Source organism: Lygodium microphyllum, chromosome 21 (assembly GCF_053477565.2).
Source record: "Lygodium microphyllum isolate KBCC chromosome 21, Lygodium_microphyllum_v1.1.10, whole genome shotgun sequence".
Classification (NCBI taxonomy): domain Eukaryota; kingdom Viridiplantae; phylum Streptophyta; class Polypodiopsida; order Schizaeales; family Lygodiaceae; genus Lygodium; species Lygodium microphyllum.
Window position 1 is genome coordinate 80,880,174 of NC_141155.1, and position 16,481 is coordinate 80,896,654.

Sequence of the window (16,481 nt, forward strand, 5' to 3'; positions counted from 1 at the left end):
ATAACCAATATATGTGGATATCCACATGATCAATTATATGTGATGATGAGCACTAAATTTTTTGGGCTACATATATCAGGTTCACAACAATTCTTCCTACTTGTAGAATAGCCTAAGCACGTTGGTGTATAGCACAAGCATACTATACCATCATTGCTACAACACAAAATTTGTATTGTATTGAAGAGAAGCATATATTTCTAGGACATGGAATTGAACAACCAAGTATATGATATAACATATGATATCTCAGATAATATGACATATGCCTAACCTACTAGCCACATTATCGCTTCCTTAGTCAAAATCTTGTCTAATAGACTATGGTTTTTTATGTCACATGGCAGTTCATGCTTCCTAGTAGCAGCCATCACTCTAAATGAAGTGGAAGTATATATGTTGAAACATACTTGAATGTCTTTATGGCTCTCTGTCCTTCAACATTTGTCCATGAGTTGAAACGTTTTTCACTCAAACAAAGTTTAGATCTCATATCGTGTTTTTAGAAATGGGGATGTGACATTTTGTACCTTTTGATCTAACGTCATTAGTCATTTTAATGCTTGTTCTAAATGAGATGACAAGATGGTCAATCACTACATGGCTCATCACCCATACTAACCATCGGCAACCATAACAAGACATATTAGCGAGCAATCCCCATAGTAGACTTGGGTTGATAAGATTAGGCAATTCTAATAACCTCTCAGGACCACATTTGAGAAATACATCCTCATGAACAAAGGCATAATTTTCCAATAAATCTGCAAAGCGGTTCCACTGACATGAGGGGCTAGCTAACAAGTCATTGTCTCAAAAATCTAAAATATATCCAAGCGTGCATGATGATACATCTGCATAATGGGATCCCTCACACTATGAGTCCCATTCAATTGATTGATCACTAACTGTGAGTTACCTATTACTGTCAAGCTATATTTAGTCCCATGATTAAGGCCTTGTATTTTGCCATGTTATTAGTAAAAGTGGTACCTAAATAAACTCCCATTTTCATAACAACTCTATATCGGGTGTCTTTAATAACCATACCGACACTCACATGCTTAGTGGACCCTCAAGAAGCTCTGTCAAGATACAAAGTACAGACCCATGCTTCATTAATAGGCCACACCATGCTGATCAATCCACTTGTACTTATGGTAGTCAAAGTCGAGCCAAGAGAGGGAATGTAAGATAGGTACAATCCCTTCCTCAGTAAACTCAATAGGGATGCTAGTAAGAACCCTATGACAACAGTGGCAGTAGACCTTAATATCCCAAGTAAAAGATTCATCTTGCAACTCAGTCATATGATAACCATTACTCTACCAAATCACTCAAACTTGGTGGTAACACTACTCTAAATACGAATGTTTCAGATAAGGAATGATTTTACCCATCTAATTACCTTGGCACCTACTGTAAGTTTAAGTTGGATCCTCAAAGACCTACAAAGGTACCAAGTTTGGCGTCACCCCCTACACATAATAAGGCTTTAACTTATTAAAGTTTACTTTATTTTTAAACTCTACCCCCTACAAATCTACTAAAGGGACTATAGAGCCATTCTTTCCTATATAAACAATCTTATATAAGGGCTATCCCATTTGGGTTCTAACTTGCTAAGAAATAACTTACGACGTGCATCATAATATATAAGGGCTATCCCATTTGGGTTCTAACTTGCTAAGAAATAACTTACGACGTGCATCATAATATAGGACCAACTGACCCTTCACAAATTTATATCTTTTAGCATGAAGGTCATGAAGTGCTTTCATCCTCTTTTTCCCTACTTCTTGATGTAACAAAGCCTATAATTAGATCTCATCAAGATGTGCCAGGGAGGTCAACCTTTCTTTCAATGATTCCTCTTCACCCAGAGAATAGTAAACCTCATCGTGGGCAACTCAATTTCCAACGGTAAGACACACTCTTCCCCATATATCAACTTAAATGGGGTGTGGCCTATTTCTCTTTTGAACATAGTATTATAAGCCGAGGCATCCACATGAAGTTTCTTGTCCTAGTCGTGCTTACCCTCTCATATAGTCTTGGATAAAATCCCTATAAGGTGCTTGTTAGTACTCTCTACTTGTCCATTTTCTTGGGGATTATATGAGGTGATTTTATTATGTTTAATTTTCAAAACTCCAGTCAAGGCTTCTATGACCTTATTCCAAAAATGTGTCCCATGGTCAGATATCAATTCTTTAGGTGGACCGAAACAACAGACTATTTGTTCCATAATAAAACTAGTTGTTTCCTTGGCATTATTCTTCATCATAGCTTGAGCTTCAGACCATTTTGTAAATTAGTCCATTTCGAAAATGATATAACGCTTCCATGTAGTAGATGAATGATGCACAGGTCCAACAAAATCAATGCCCCACTTCTCAAAGGGCAAAGTCACCAAAATAGGATTAAACAGCCGCTTACAATTTTCCCTAGCATCGTGTCTCTGGCAAACATCATAACGCATAACATATGTAAAAGTATCTTGAAAAAATGTCCACCATCAATAGCCAATAGTCAATGCTTTCTAGGTGTGGTAAGCCATTTGACAAAATGGCCTCCACATGATAAATCATGAGATTCCTCTAGAATAAAGGGTACCTCATGAGGCACCACATAATGATGATAAATCTCATCCACACCTTTCCTATATAAGACACTCACTATTATTAAAAACTGAAGTGCTTGGCTACTTAATCTTTCTCTTCTCAGATTTAGAAAGAGTTTTCATCACATTGATAGTTGATAGATAATGTGATATAGACGCATACCATGATGGAATAGAGGTTGCATCAATTTTTCATAAATCCTTGTAATCACTAATATCAGCCCACTCTTCCTTAGGCTCACCAAAATCTACTAGACACTCTATGATACCCAGCAACTTTGTTGGCTTGCTCTTAATCTCATGGTGAAACTCCTATAAAGAGATTAACCACTTGGCTAGGTGATTAGGGGGTTGAAGCTTGTTTAGTAATAAATGCAATCTCTCTGCCTTGGTGAAGAACACCATCTTCTTATAAAGAATATAGTGTCTAACTTCTTGGTGGCAAATACCATAGCCAAGCAAACCTTCTCCAAATAGCTATAACAAAGCTCTAAAATTTTCAACTTTCAACTTTTGAATGCAATAGGATGATAAAGTTGTGCCTCCCAAATTGGGATAGGCAACAACTAATACTATGGCTTGTCACAACCATGAATGTATAGAAAACCTCACCCCTTTTTGAAGTTTTTAAAACCTCACCCCTTCTCCAAATAGCTATAGTAAAGCTCTAAAATTTTCAGCTTTCGACTTGCGAATGCAATAGGATGATAAAGTTGTGCCTCCCAAATTGGGATAGGCAACACCTAATACTACGGCTTGTCGCAACCGTGAATGTATAGAAAACCTCACCCCTTTTTGAAGCTTTTAAAACCAGTGCTTTGGATAATTCCATTTTAACATCTTCAAACACCACTTTGCATACTTCTATCCATTCAAAAACATGGCTGCGAGATAAAAGGGTTCGTCAAGGGTAATGAATGCTCAGCCAAAATTGGCGATAGTACCCCACAGATGAAACAAAACTGCTAACTTCCCTAGGGTAAAAGGATGGGCTTAGGGCCACAATAACAACCACCTTTTGAGGGTGTGGGAATACACTAGCCATTGTCACAACATGACCCAATAGCAAACCATAAGGCACCCTGAATATACACCTCCAAGAATTCAATGCTATGAAATACTACGACATCGTGCTCAAAGCATGCACGTAGAACAATTAACTGTTTATGACGAGTCATGGTAGCTATCCCCAAATCATCTATAAAAACCTTCAGCTCTTCAAGGGATATATTGATAAATGTCTTATTAGTCATTCTTTGCCAAGAACCAAGAGCATTACATAGGCCAAAGCCATCACATGGTACACAAAAGTACTAAAAATTATAATGAATGTCATCTTTAACTTATCCTCTTTAGTTATGGCCATCTAATTATAACATGAGAAATAATCCATGAAAGATTATATTTCTCATCCTGCCAACTGATCCAAAATCTGATCGATAAAGGGCAAAGGATAATAGTCCTTCATGGTCTGCTTTTTCAATTTCTTAAAATCAACACATAGGTAGATTTGATTGTTCTTTTTCTTTCGTATTACTACTAGTGAGCACCATTCTATATGTTCAGTAGGAAAGATTAGACCAGCCTTCTTTGGACGCATCAATTCCTCAAAAAGAGGCTCTCTCAACTCAAAAGGCATATATCTAACCTTTTACCTCATTGACTTACTACCTTCTTTCAATGGGATCATATGCATAGCAACAAAAGGGGAAATCCCCTTCAGTTCATCAAAATTCCATGCAAATATATCCCTAAACTCCTATAGGAGTGCTATATAATTTCCACACTCATCAACAAATAACATACTACCAAATTTAATGGGGCAAGGATCATTGGGAGTCCTAAGATCCAGCTCTATCACATCAGCATCATGAATCATATCCTTTGCCTCTATTGGCACATTTAAATATACTTGGTAAACCTCCTCAGTAGTAGCACCCTCTTCAAAATCATTGGAACTTGAGGTTCCAACAGTTGAGATCGCCTCGAATGCCTCCCATTCTATATTGGGAGATAATGTCGTTTCATCCAAAGGCACTCGATGTATGCATCCAAAATTATTCTCTTTAATCCACAAACAAAAATTAGTCAACCATCTGGGATATCCACCAAATAATCAAAATGTAATATCCACATATGTCCAAGCAATAGTTTATAGCTTGGCTTTCGAGCAAATGGATTAACATGGAAGTCAAGGACACACTCAATATTAGCAATTGTCATGTGTGCTTGTGTTACCATTCCTTCTGGTTGTCTTAGACTATCAGTAGCCATTTTAAAAACTGTCGTGACATCCTTTTGGATTGGTAGAGCTAGCATCTCCAATAAATCTATACTCATAATGTTTACGAATGAGCCGAGGTCCACTACTACATTGTCTATCAAGATTCCATTGACATATGCATGCACCCTAGGGTAGTGTCTCTCTAGATGATCCCACCATTCACTACCCACTCGATGGACACCAAAAGGTTCTACAACATAACCCATTCGTAGGATTTTCTTGAACTCCTTTATGAACATTTAGTGATAGTTGGATTAGTTGTAGCAGATTCACTTCCCATTTGACTTCACAAAGCATGTTTGCTAGGTCAAAGTCACAGAAGTTTACCATGACTCACTTCTCTTTCCACACCAACTGCTCTTTTGGCTTCTTGATAATCTTAGTACCCTTCTTTTCTTTTAATTTATGTTTTCTTTTAACCACAAGATCCTCTAAAATACCATCATTTTTAAGAGACACCTCTTGGGCATCCAACAACTTCTTATCATCCCTACTAGATTTAGGGTTAACTTTGCTTGTACTAGGGTCGTCTTTCTGAGTGTCTTTCAATTTTGGACCCCTAGTTACTAGCCTAACGTTGTTAGGAGATAAACTCTCACTAATTGGCAAAGTTTCAATTAGACTTACCCCATTGGGAATTTCCTCGAGTGTGGCTTTACCCCTTTGTAAAATTTTCTTAGAGCCCTCTCTTTTAGTATTCTCATTATTTGCATGATGGTTCACGAGCCCATGTTGTTAACTACCTTGCTAGAGAAAGCTAACCCTACTCCAACAGGTAGTGGCTAAGTGACCAAACTTACCACGTATATCGCATTTGACATAAGGGCAATCTGGAGGAAAATGCTACCCACCACACTACTTACAGTTGAATCGTGATGGGTCCCCATCATCGGGCTTTCTAGTACCCAAATCAGATTTTTCTAACACTTTAAAAATTAACATCTACGGTGATCTAGAGATATTGCTCAACATATCTGTATAATGCTACATAATATCTTTTACTTCCTCTACAATGTTTGATGCAGAGGACTCATAACCAGTGGCTTTAGGAGCTACCCTCTCACTAGGTTGCACAACTTGTAAGGGGATTGCTATCTAGACTGACCCTTGGTTTACAAATGGAGCTCTTTGGCTAGCTATCAACTTAACAACATTTGGAGGAGCTAGCAACAAAGGCACATTTTGCATCATACTTTCTCTACCATTTGGGTTGGTCATAGAGCTAATTGCACGTTGATCTCTATTAACTAATCCCAAATTATTTATAGGACTAAAACTTGAATTTAAATTTTCCCCAACATGTAGGCCGCTTGTAAGTGCAGAACTCTACTTCCTCTTCTCGGGTTATAGTGGTATCTATATTTGCTAGAGGGACACTACTCAACTGCACTTGGATATTAAAGTCCAATCTATACAAGAAATATTGCAATTGGGCAACACAAGTGGCATAGGGATAGAGGCTTGCAACTTGCAAAATACCTCTTTCATCTTCTTGGCATACATTCAAGCATTTTTCATGGGGCTCTTAACGTGTCATATTTAGCACACATAGCCAATACTGACCACCTCTTTCAAGGGCAAATTCCCTTTGAAAGGCTGCAAAGAATAAACTGATTATGGTTATGATACCACATTGCTACCCTCCCTTTAAGGGCCATGTTAAACATCATAAGATGTTCACCTCATCTTGAATTTGACAATTAAACATGAGTTTCAGGAACTCACTTATGTGAAGCTTTGTATCCTCCTCCACTAATCAATTAAAGATGGGTAAAGAGAACCGTAAAGCTTGTAAATCTGGCATTCCTATAGGAATTGCAATAGGTTGCGCCATAATGCCAATTGGATTTGCTATAAGAGTTTGTAATGATGTAACTACAACCCCACTGAAGGGGAGCACCTGAGCTTCCTCCTCCTCCTAATGGATTGTTTGTTGCACTAGGGTCATTAAGACCTCTCCCTTATCGGATTGCTACATTGAGGGGAATATCTCCTAAGAATTTGAGTCCATCATCTAGTCCTTTCGACTCTTTCTTGTTTTGAATCTTGGTTTCACAGTGTTTATTGGAAAATAATGGGTCTATCTCGATGCTCTTTGGCAAAAAGTAATTGACTAGTCCCTAATTAACCACGATTTGAAACTGCCTTGAGGAATTCACTATATGTATACCCTTTATATCACATGCATCCAAGGCCTATTTATAAATATCCTTATCTGTGAATTTTTCCTTCATAAAACATAATCCTTTTCTATTCAATCTGTAAGTAACCCCTTTATATGGGACCCTTATGTATGTAAAAAATGTGTAAAAATGATATTTTAAAATCCCCTATGTTGAACCCATTTGATACATACATATATTTTTGATATTTTTAAAATCCCTTATGTTGAACCCATTTGAAACATACACATATTTTTTACCCCAAGGCAACTGCCACACTTATTAGTGACTCCCAGCAAACGCACCACTAGTCGGGACCAAAAATGGGCTTGACATTGGCTCTAGGGCTCTAGTCGAGGCTCTAGTCTAGGCCCCCTAAACAGCCCCATGGCCTCATGGCCAAGAGCGTATAGACACTACGAATTAATTTACCCAAATAATGCATTTGTGGATAAAATCTCTAAATCGCAATCCAACGTGATGCCCTTCATGACTCCAAGCAAAAGGAGTACCCAAACAGGTCGGTTTCTAGCACCTCACAACACAAACAACGAGAGGACCCCCCAGCTTATCACTGTGACCCCACTACAACTCTCCTACACCCTAGGGATTAGACCCAGGATGCATCGTCTCAACATATGACACGAGATAATATAATCCTTACAACATCAGTCTCTGAAGTAAATGGTAACACTAGACCTACAACTCAAGAGGTCCTCACACTCGATGTGGGTCAATCATTTGAAATCAAGTGATATGCATCTAGGAGATAATTGTCTTGATACCACATATGAAAATGTGGATGCAAGGTGGATGACATATGTGCTTAAAAAAGAAAGCTTATAAATCAATGAGTGTGGATGTGTATAAAAAGCCCTTTAAGGAGTTCACTCTAGCGTATTGCTTCATTGCCAAGGCAACACTAGAATAATTCGTATTACTATCCTTTTTAAGACTTAAATCAAACGAATCCTATATGTTAGAATATACATCAAATCAAGATTCAAAGGATTCTTAACACCCACCATCCCCTTCCCCCTACCGTTTAAGTTTTTGCATTCGTTGGGTAGATTAAAAGGATATTTTATGTATGTTTCTTTATATAAAAAGTGATAAACACACACTTTGACATACAAATGGGGATAAACCAAGGAAAATCCTCATGTTTTATCTTTGTTATACTTGACAAACATAATTCTAATTTTCCATAATTTTTCAAACACAAAAACTACTTCTCTCCTATTTTCTTTTTCCAAAATCACATTTTTAAGTATTTTCTCTTATTTTATTTATATAAATTTCTATATTTTTTTATTTTTCTAGTTCAAGAAATTAAATCACACTCTAATCCATCATCACATTTGATTTTATCCCATATGAACATGATGTGTTTACCCAAAACCAAGAAAACATTAATTTTCCTCTTAAGACACGCATTTCGGCTTTTAAAAATTTAATAACTCACGATTACGAACACTAATTCTACCTTTACGCTTTTCAGACCCCCTCAAACACATTACAACCAAGCCTCAAACAAATTTTCACCACATATGAACAAGATTTGCACCATGAAATGTCAAAAAAGATTTGAATTTCCATTGAAAAGAGGCTTACCGCTATTTTTCAGGTTTTGGGTCTCCAGAATTGAATTTTAGGGTAGCCATCAAACCTACCATTGATCTCCAAATAGTTTTGATCTCATCACTCACCATCGACATAATTCCATATCAATCCCGAACAACTGATCTCCATCCCAGTAGTCTCTTCCAAATTATACCCGCATGAACAACCCATTAGAGGAGAGAGAGGGAGGAGAGAAAAAGACTATAATCAAAGATTTTGATTTAGTACATCATTTTTTTCACAGTCTCTTGTGATTGAGGGCAAAGAATATAGAGATCTCTTCCCCCAAAGGATGCCTCTTGATTCCAGTAGGTGCCAAAATCATTTTTTTATGAAAAATTGGGGGTGCGGAAAACTAATGCCCCCTCCCATGTTTTTTTTCAAAGAAGCTTTAAACTTCTTAAGCTTTTTTTAAGCTTAAACAAAAAGCTAGTTCACTTTTGAGTGTTCACACTTGACCGCAAGTGGATTTTTGCCGAACAGAGAGGCACACAACCTCCACTGGATACTTGACTTCGTAGCATCAAAAACTATCAATTTGGCCAAACCTTATGGTCACTAAATGGGGGTCCAACCTTATGGCCACTAAATGGGGGTCCAAACGGACTCCGATTGACAAACGGACAGTTGTGTTGGATTCCCAGCACATCGAAATGCATCTAGGAAAACTCCAACTCCTTGATCTGCAATCCTTTCATTTTCTATGAAAATTTTCTCTTTTACACCTCCTGGTGTCTTTTTGTGCATTACGTTGGCTCCAAAAATCTGCTCTCCTCATGCGATCAGATGTGGTCAAGGATGGCTTGGTTTCTAGTTCCATAATTTTATGTGAAGTATTTAGAACTAGTTACTTTTTGGGTTACATAACATAATGGGAAGTATTCAAGCTTTTTTGTGGATGGGTTTGCAATAGTAGAGGGTTACTACTTTTCTAGATCTAGCTTCTTATCTTCCTTCTTTTCCAATGAGTGTCTAGGAATAGATGTGGGATGTCACTATTATGAATCTTGCTTGTTACATTTTGTTGTAGTCTCCTTGTTTGGAGTTGCTACATGACATTGAGGTGTAGATGGAGTTTTTGCTTCCAACTTCATATTGTTGGTAGTCTGGCTTCTACAAGATGTTTAACTTGGATAGACAAAGCATATGATTCCCCTACTAGTATCCTTGATCTTTGAGTCAATCTTTTGGCACCCATCATGATGTGGTACTTCAACTCTAGTAGTTGATCTTCTTCTCATTTTCCATCTTCAATTGTTGAGAATTCAAGGGGATTGTTGGTAGAACTTGATTGGCCTCCCTTCTTTCATGCTTTAAGCTTGTACTCACCTACTAGGGACATCAACTTGGCTTGCAAGCCCTAAGTTCTTCTCTTGGGTTTTCTTTAGGTCAATCACCAATTATTCTTATCCCTCACTAGAAGGTGTCACTTGTTGTGATTGATATTCTTGATTTGGAATTTTTCATTATTGGATGTTGCTATTATCCATGAATCAATCTCAAGGGGTTGAAGAACCTTATGTAAATACCATATATCATGTGCATTCAAGCCCTATTTAAAGATATCATTATCTATGAATTTTTAAGAATACAAGATATTCCATTTCTATTCAACATGTGAATAAATTCTTTATATGGTACTCTTCTATATGTAAAAAATATGTAAAAGAGGTATTTTAAAACTTCCTTCATTTGAATTCACATTATAGATAGTATATTATGATTAACCCCCCTAAGGCATCAAGTAGTGTCTAGCACACTCTCATTGCAATTGTATAGTCCATATTACAGCATATTTTCTTTACTAAATGGTCTACCAAGTAGTAAATTTTCTCCAACATCCTCAAGATTAGGTGATACATAGAACAAGATAGGAATATTCTCAATCTCTATGGTAATCATGATCTTGGATTTCTTCAACAATGAGAAAGGTTATCCCCATGACAATTGATATTGGCATTGGTTAACACAAGCTAAGGTTGTCCAATTAGGGTCCAAGCATTGTAATAAGTAAGAGGATCCTTTTTAGCTCCCTCATTGTTGAGAGCATTCAATTTTTTTCTTTCTTTGAAATTAAATAATTTTTCAGATAAGAAGCTAGTATTGTGAGCTTATCCTCACGATCAAGTATTGTTTCTTGAACTACTCCAACATAAATTTCTTGATTCACATTTGTGTAATGAATGAAGCTAAGAGGAGAGAGGAGAATGAACTGAAGAGAGAGAAAGAAGAAGAAGAAGAAGAAAGACCAGAAGAGGAGAGAGAAAGACATAAAAGAGGGGTGAAAGAAGGAGGAAGCCATGGAATCTTGAAGTGAAGAATCAATTCTTGATAATATCTGGATGCCCTAAATTGGATCTCTTACATCTAATATACCCTCGTCAATGTGAGTGGCTGTCTACTCCCTAGTTCCCATGTATCTCAGTTGTTATATTCTATCCCCACCCTAAGAGTTTTTGCCCTCAAAAACAAAAGACGACTAGAGGAACTTGATAGAGGGGCCAAGGAGTGGGGTGTAGAGTACTACTTTGATCCACATTACAATGAAAAGGGATGGGTGAAGGCTATGGATAGCATGTTGTCCACTACATGCCTGTTGAGGTGAATCTACCATAACTTTTAACATGTTGCTCCAAATGGGAAGTGCTGCATGTCAACAAAACAGAGCTTATGATGCTAATTTAAGCTTATGTAGGAAGCACATAGTTGTAATTTAGGTAGGTACAAAACTGTTCTAAAATAGTGTGTCTTCTATAAACAAAGTGTGGTCAAAAGGGGACATAACTTACTAGTCTTTAGCGCATTGGGCCTCTTGGAGGTGAGAAAATTCATTCACAATAACGGTTGGGCACCAAAAGACTTCTTCTAGGGATAGGCCTTGCCATTTGATGAGATATTGCTTGATGGATTGAGATCTCAAGTGTTTATCTCGCTACCTAATGATTGTCTAAAGGATGTACTAAATGATACCTTCTTCATTTGTGGGGGGAAGCTCTTCCACATAGTCCACTGAGGTGCCAATGAAGGGCTTCAGCTAGTTGATATGAAACACATTGTGAGTCTTGCTATTAGGGGGAGCTCTAATCAGTAAGCCAAGCCACCAACTCTCTTGAGGATTCGATAGAGGCCATAGAAACTATGGGCTAGCTTGTTATTGTTGCATTCTTTGAGAGTGAAGTAACAAGACTTAGGCACTTTCAAGAGGGCCAACTCTTCTTCTTGGAATTCCAAATGCCTTGTTTTCTCATCGACGTAAAGCTTCATATGGGTTTGTGCCTTTTGAAGATTCACTTTCAATTCAGAGAGAATCTTATCATTGAATAAGACTATAGAGAGGGGAACCTTATACTCGTATAATGCCTCAAAAGGAGAAACTCCAATGCTAAAGTGGGTGGAGTTGTTTTATGTAAATTTAGCAAAGTGAAGCCACATTTCCCAACTGTATTGTACATGATGGAAAAAGTGCCATAGGTATATCTCAAGCCATTTATTTACCCTTTCTGTGTCTGGCCATCTATATGTGGGTGGTATGCAGTGGATGAAGCTTGGTGCACATAGACGTGAAAGGTGCCTGCCAAAAGTTTCTCATAAACTCGACATCCTAATCATGCTCCATGACTTGTGGTAATCCCTACAACTTGAATACATAATCCATAAATTAAGTGGCCACCTGAGAGGCAGTGTATTGGTCTTAGTGGAGATAAAGTGGGCAGCCTTGGTCAAGAAATAAACTACCACATATTTATTGCTCCATTCCTTCTTGGTAAATGGGGAGGCCAGTAATGTAATCCATGGTGATATGTGTCTATTTCCCTTCAGGAATAGGCATGGGATGCAAGAGGCCGGTAGGTTGAAGCGTGTTGTCCTCATTCTGTTAGCATGGAACACATTTGATCACAAAATCCTTGACATCCCTCCATAATCCAGTGAAAGCTCTTGGAAATCTTATTATATGTTTTTAAAATACCCAAGTGACCAGCAGTGGGACAAGAATGCATCTCTTCCATGATCTTATGTTGTGTGAAGGGAGAAGTATGGGGGATGACAATCTTGCCATGGGACCAAATAAGACCATGTTTGAGCTGATATTGGGAGTTTTGAGCCATTACCCCATGCTTTACTTTTTGAAATATGTCATTGAAGTCCTTATCCGACAAATAAGCTTCATAAAGTTTCTCAATCCAACCACTATGTAACTTTGAAATGGAAGATACTCTACAAGCCCACATCCGTAAGAGTGAAACAACCACGTTGTTAACTTTGCCTAGTGTGAGAGATGTCAAAATCATAGTTTTGCAAGGTTGTTACTCATCTCCTTTTCTTAGGAGTCAAAGTAGATGAATTCAGGAAGTATTGGAGGACTCGATGGTCGCTCTCCTCTCTAAAATAGTTGCCATATATGTAATAGTGTCATTTCTTAATGGCATGGAAGATGGACAACATCTCTTGGTCATAAACATTCTTTTTGCATCTCCTTTTCATCAAGCTTACAGTTCTCAAAAATAATCACACCATGATCTTGTAGTAATATAGCACCAATACCTTAGCCACTAGCATCACACTGAATAGTAAACTCCTTGGAGAAATTAGCACATACAAGGATGGGGGTTGAAGTAAGCATTTTCTTCAACTACATAAAGTTGTGATCAATAGGAGTATCCCAAAATAATGACTTCTTCTTTAGTCAATTAGTCAGAGGTGTTGCAATGATGGCATAATGCTTAATGAAGCATCTATAACAAAGAGAGATCAAGGAAACCACATAGTAAGTAATGGTGGATGGTGTGGGCTAGTCCTTTACACATTACACCTTCTTGGGGTCAGCTTGTATACCATTCTTACTAACAATGTGTCTCGAGTACTCCACTGATTTCTACATGAAGATACACTTACTTTCCTTACCAAAGAGCCGATGCTCTCTCAAGATATCAAACACCCGTCTCGGACATGTACCAAGTGCTCCTCTTGTGACTTGCTATAAATGAGAATATCATCAAAGAAAACAAGCACAAACTTGCGCAGGAAGGGGTGGAGGAGTTTATTCATGAGGCTCTGAAATATGACGAGAGCATTAGTCAACCCAAAAGGCATCACCAAAAAAATTATAAATCCCATGATCTGTTTTGAAAGCTATTTTGATCTCATCACCCTCTCTTATGCATATCAGATGGTAGCCAGAGCATAGATTAATCTTAGTGAAGAATTGTGCCCCTTTCAACTCATCCAACAAGTCATCAATCCATAGGATGGGATACTGATTCTTAACTATGATTTTGTTTAAGTCCCTGTGGTCAATGTACATGCAAAAAGAGCCACCTTTCTTCTTAACTAATGGGATGCGAGATACATAAGGTAAAGAAGTCGATTCAATAAAATCCATCTCAAGTAACTCCTTGACTTGCTTTGCAACTTCTTCATGTTCACACTTGGAGAGTCTATAAGGTGGCTTATTTATTGGCTTGGAATGGGGCTCTAAATCAAGTGGGTGCTCCACTTGCCTCTTATGGGAAAGGGATGTAGGCATCTGAAATAAATCTATACTCCTCAAGTAAAGCCTGCAAGACTGAATCCTAAGATACTTTGGTGGGATGATCTGAATTTTCCTTATTCAAGTGCAAGACAAAGATCTGTGAGCATTTTTTAAACTCGTATTTGACTTGCTTTGCTATAATTGGCTAAAAATCAACATTACCATGAACTCCCTCCCTCTAAGCAGATGAGCTATCCTTGTATCATAAACTCCATGTAGAGCTAAGAGAAGTCCATAGCAATTTTTCTTGGTTATTTTAGCTACTCACAACCCATGACAACATCAATGGGGACCATGTCTAATGTGATTAGGTCAACCAATGCTACATAGTTCTCAACCAAGCATAGGGGGACTTTGGAACATACATGTGTGCTGATTTTTTCATCACCATTTCCTACTTGAATTTTTAGGGGGTGCTACAATTTTGTAGGGGTGCATTTTAACCGATCAATGGCTGATTTATTGCAAAAACTACGTGTACTACCATATCCACAAGGATAAACACATACTTCCCATTAATACTGACTTGAATGCATAGGGTGTTGGGGCTTCTTGAACTAGTCCAAGCATCCAAGGATATGGAGCAAAGAGAGGTGGTAGTCAAAAGGGGTGTAGTAAGGGTAGTCATCATTATTCCAATCTTCCATTATATATATGCTATGAACTTTGACCTTGGCTGTCTTATAAGGGCATTTTAAGGCATGGTCAACTATGTACATATCACCACATTTAAAGCATAGGGCTTTTTCTTTCTGTTCCTTAACAACATCTGAGGGAATGAAATTTTGACCACTTGAACCATTCGAGGGTGATGAAGTGCAGTGTTTATTTTTAACATATTTTATCTCACCATTAGAGCCAGGTGATGTCCCAAAAGTACCCTATTTTCTTTCAGCATGGAAGGAAGGGGGAGGGGGGTAAGTAGGTATTTTAATGGATATAAATACTTGAACCATGTGCATTTTAAAGTCTTTCCAATCAATAAATTGATGATTCTCTTGATTGCTATAGAACAACCATGTGTGGGAAAACCCTTCCAAGTGGAAAGATACAAAGACAATTTTTTGATCATTCATGTGGGGGTAGATACTAAACCCTTGAGTCCCTAATCTCCCTCTAGACCTCTTTATGGGCCTTACTTTTGCCTTTTTGACTAGCCATTTAGATGCAGTCCACATGACCCACTATTAATAAATGGGGTGTAACTTCTAGTAGGCAACTCTAATTGGTGAAATTTTTTATTCAAATGGAAGAAAGAAATCCCTCTTTGAGATGAGCTATCAAGATTTGTGATAGAAAAGGATCAGATAATTCTGCAATTAGATTTCTATGCCTATCTTGGAGTGGTCTGCATCCTGGTCCACAATGACCTCAGTCACAAAATGGCCGTCACTTTTAGAAGGTAGCTTTGATTGGGGAGATTTTTAATTTAAATGTAAGATGCAATACATAATTTTTTGCAACAAGCTTCGTATGGCTCTCTCTAAGTGACTGTGACTAAAAACATTGTTTGTCCCAATTCCCATATGCATTGTATGAATGGATCATGGGTTGAGGGGCTTGAGAATCATCATAAGCAACATCTTGAGCATATTGATCATAATCCCAAGTACATTAACATATCCATTTACTCTGCCATCACTGCATAAGTGGATCTTAATATCATACATCTCCTTTTACCGCATACATGTCAAGTGTCATACATGGGTACCATGATCACTGAAGCTGTGTCCAAATACGGGTACTTCATCGAGAATGGGTGACCATGGAGTGTACTTACACCTTCATACAAGTATTGGGCTCCGAATCACTAGGAGGTGGGCAGATTTTCCCTAGATCCAGGTTATAATGCACCCCTTTAAAGTCTTAAGTGGTAAGGGAGGGTCACCTCTCTTTTGGCTTACTACCTTGCCTGGCATCAGCCTTTTTCCTCAACCAGAGTATACATGGTAGACATTTTTAATCAAGCAACCAATATGAGGTGCATTGGAAAATAAGCATTGGATCTTTTCTTAAGATAAAAGGATTGAACAAGAGCTTGGGTAGGGCTTACCTTGGCAGTCCTCACTGGCTACTACTTATCCCTTTACAATGGCTTATTATCCACTTGGGAATAATCCAAGACATACATGATCAAACAAGAATTAATGCCACCGAGAACAAATGATGGAGAGTTAATCATGATTCATTGGAAGGCAAATGGAAGTAAGTGGGTTACTATTTTCATATGGGTAGCATGCATACAATGAAAGATTCAAT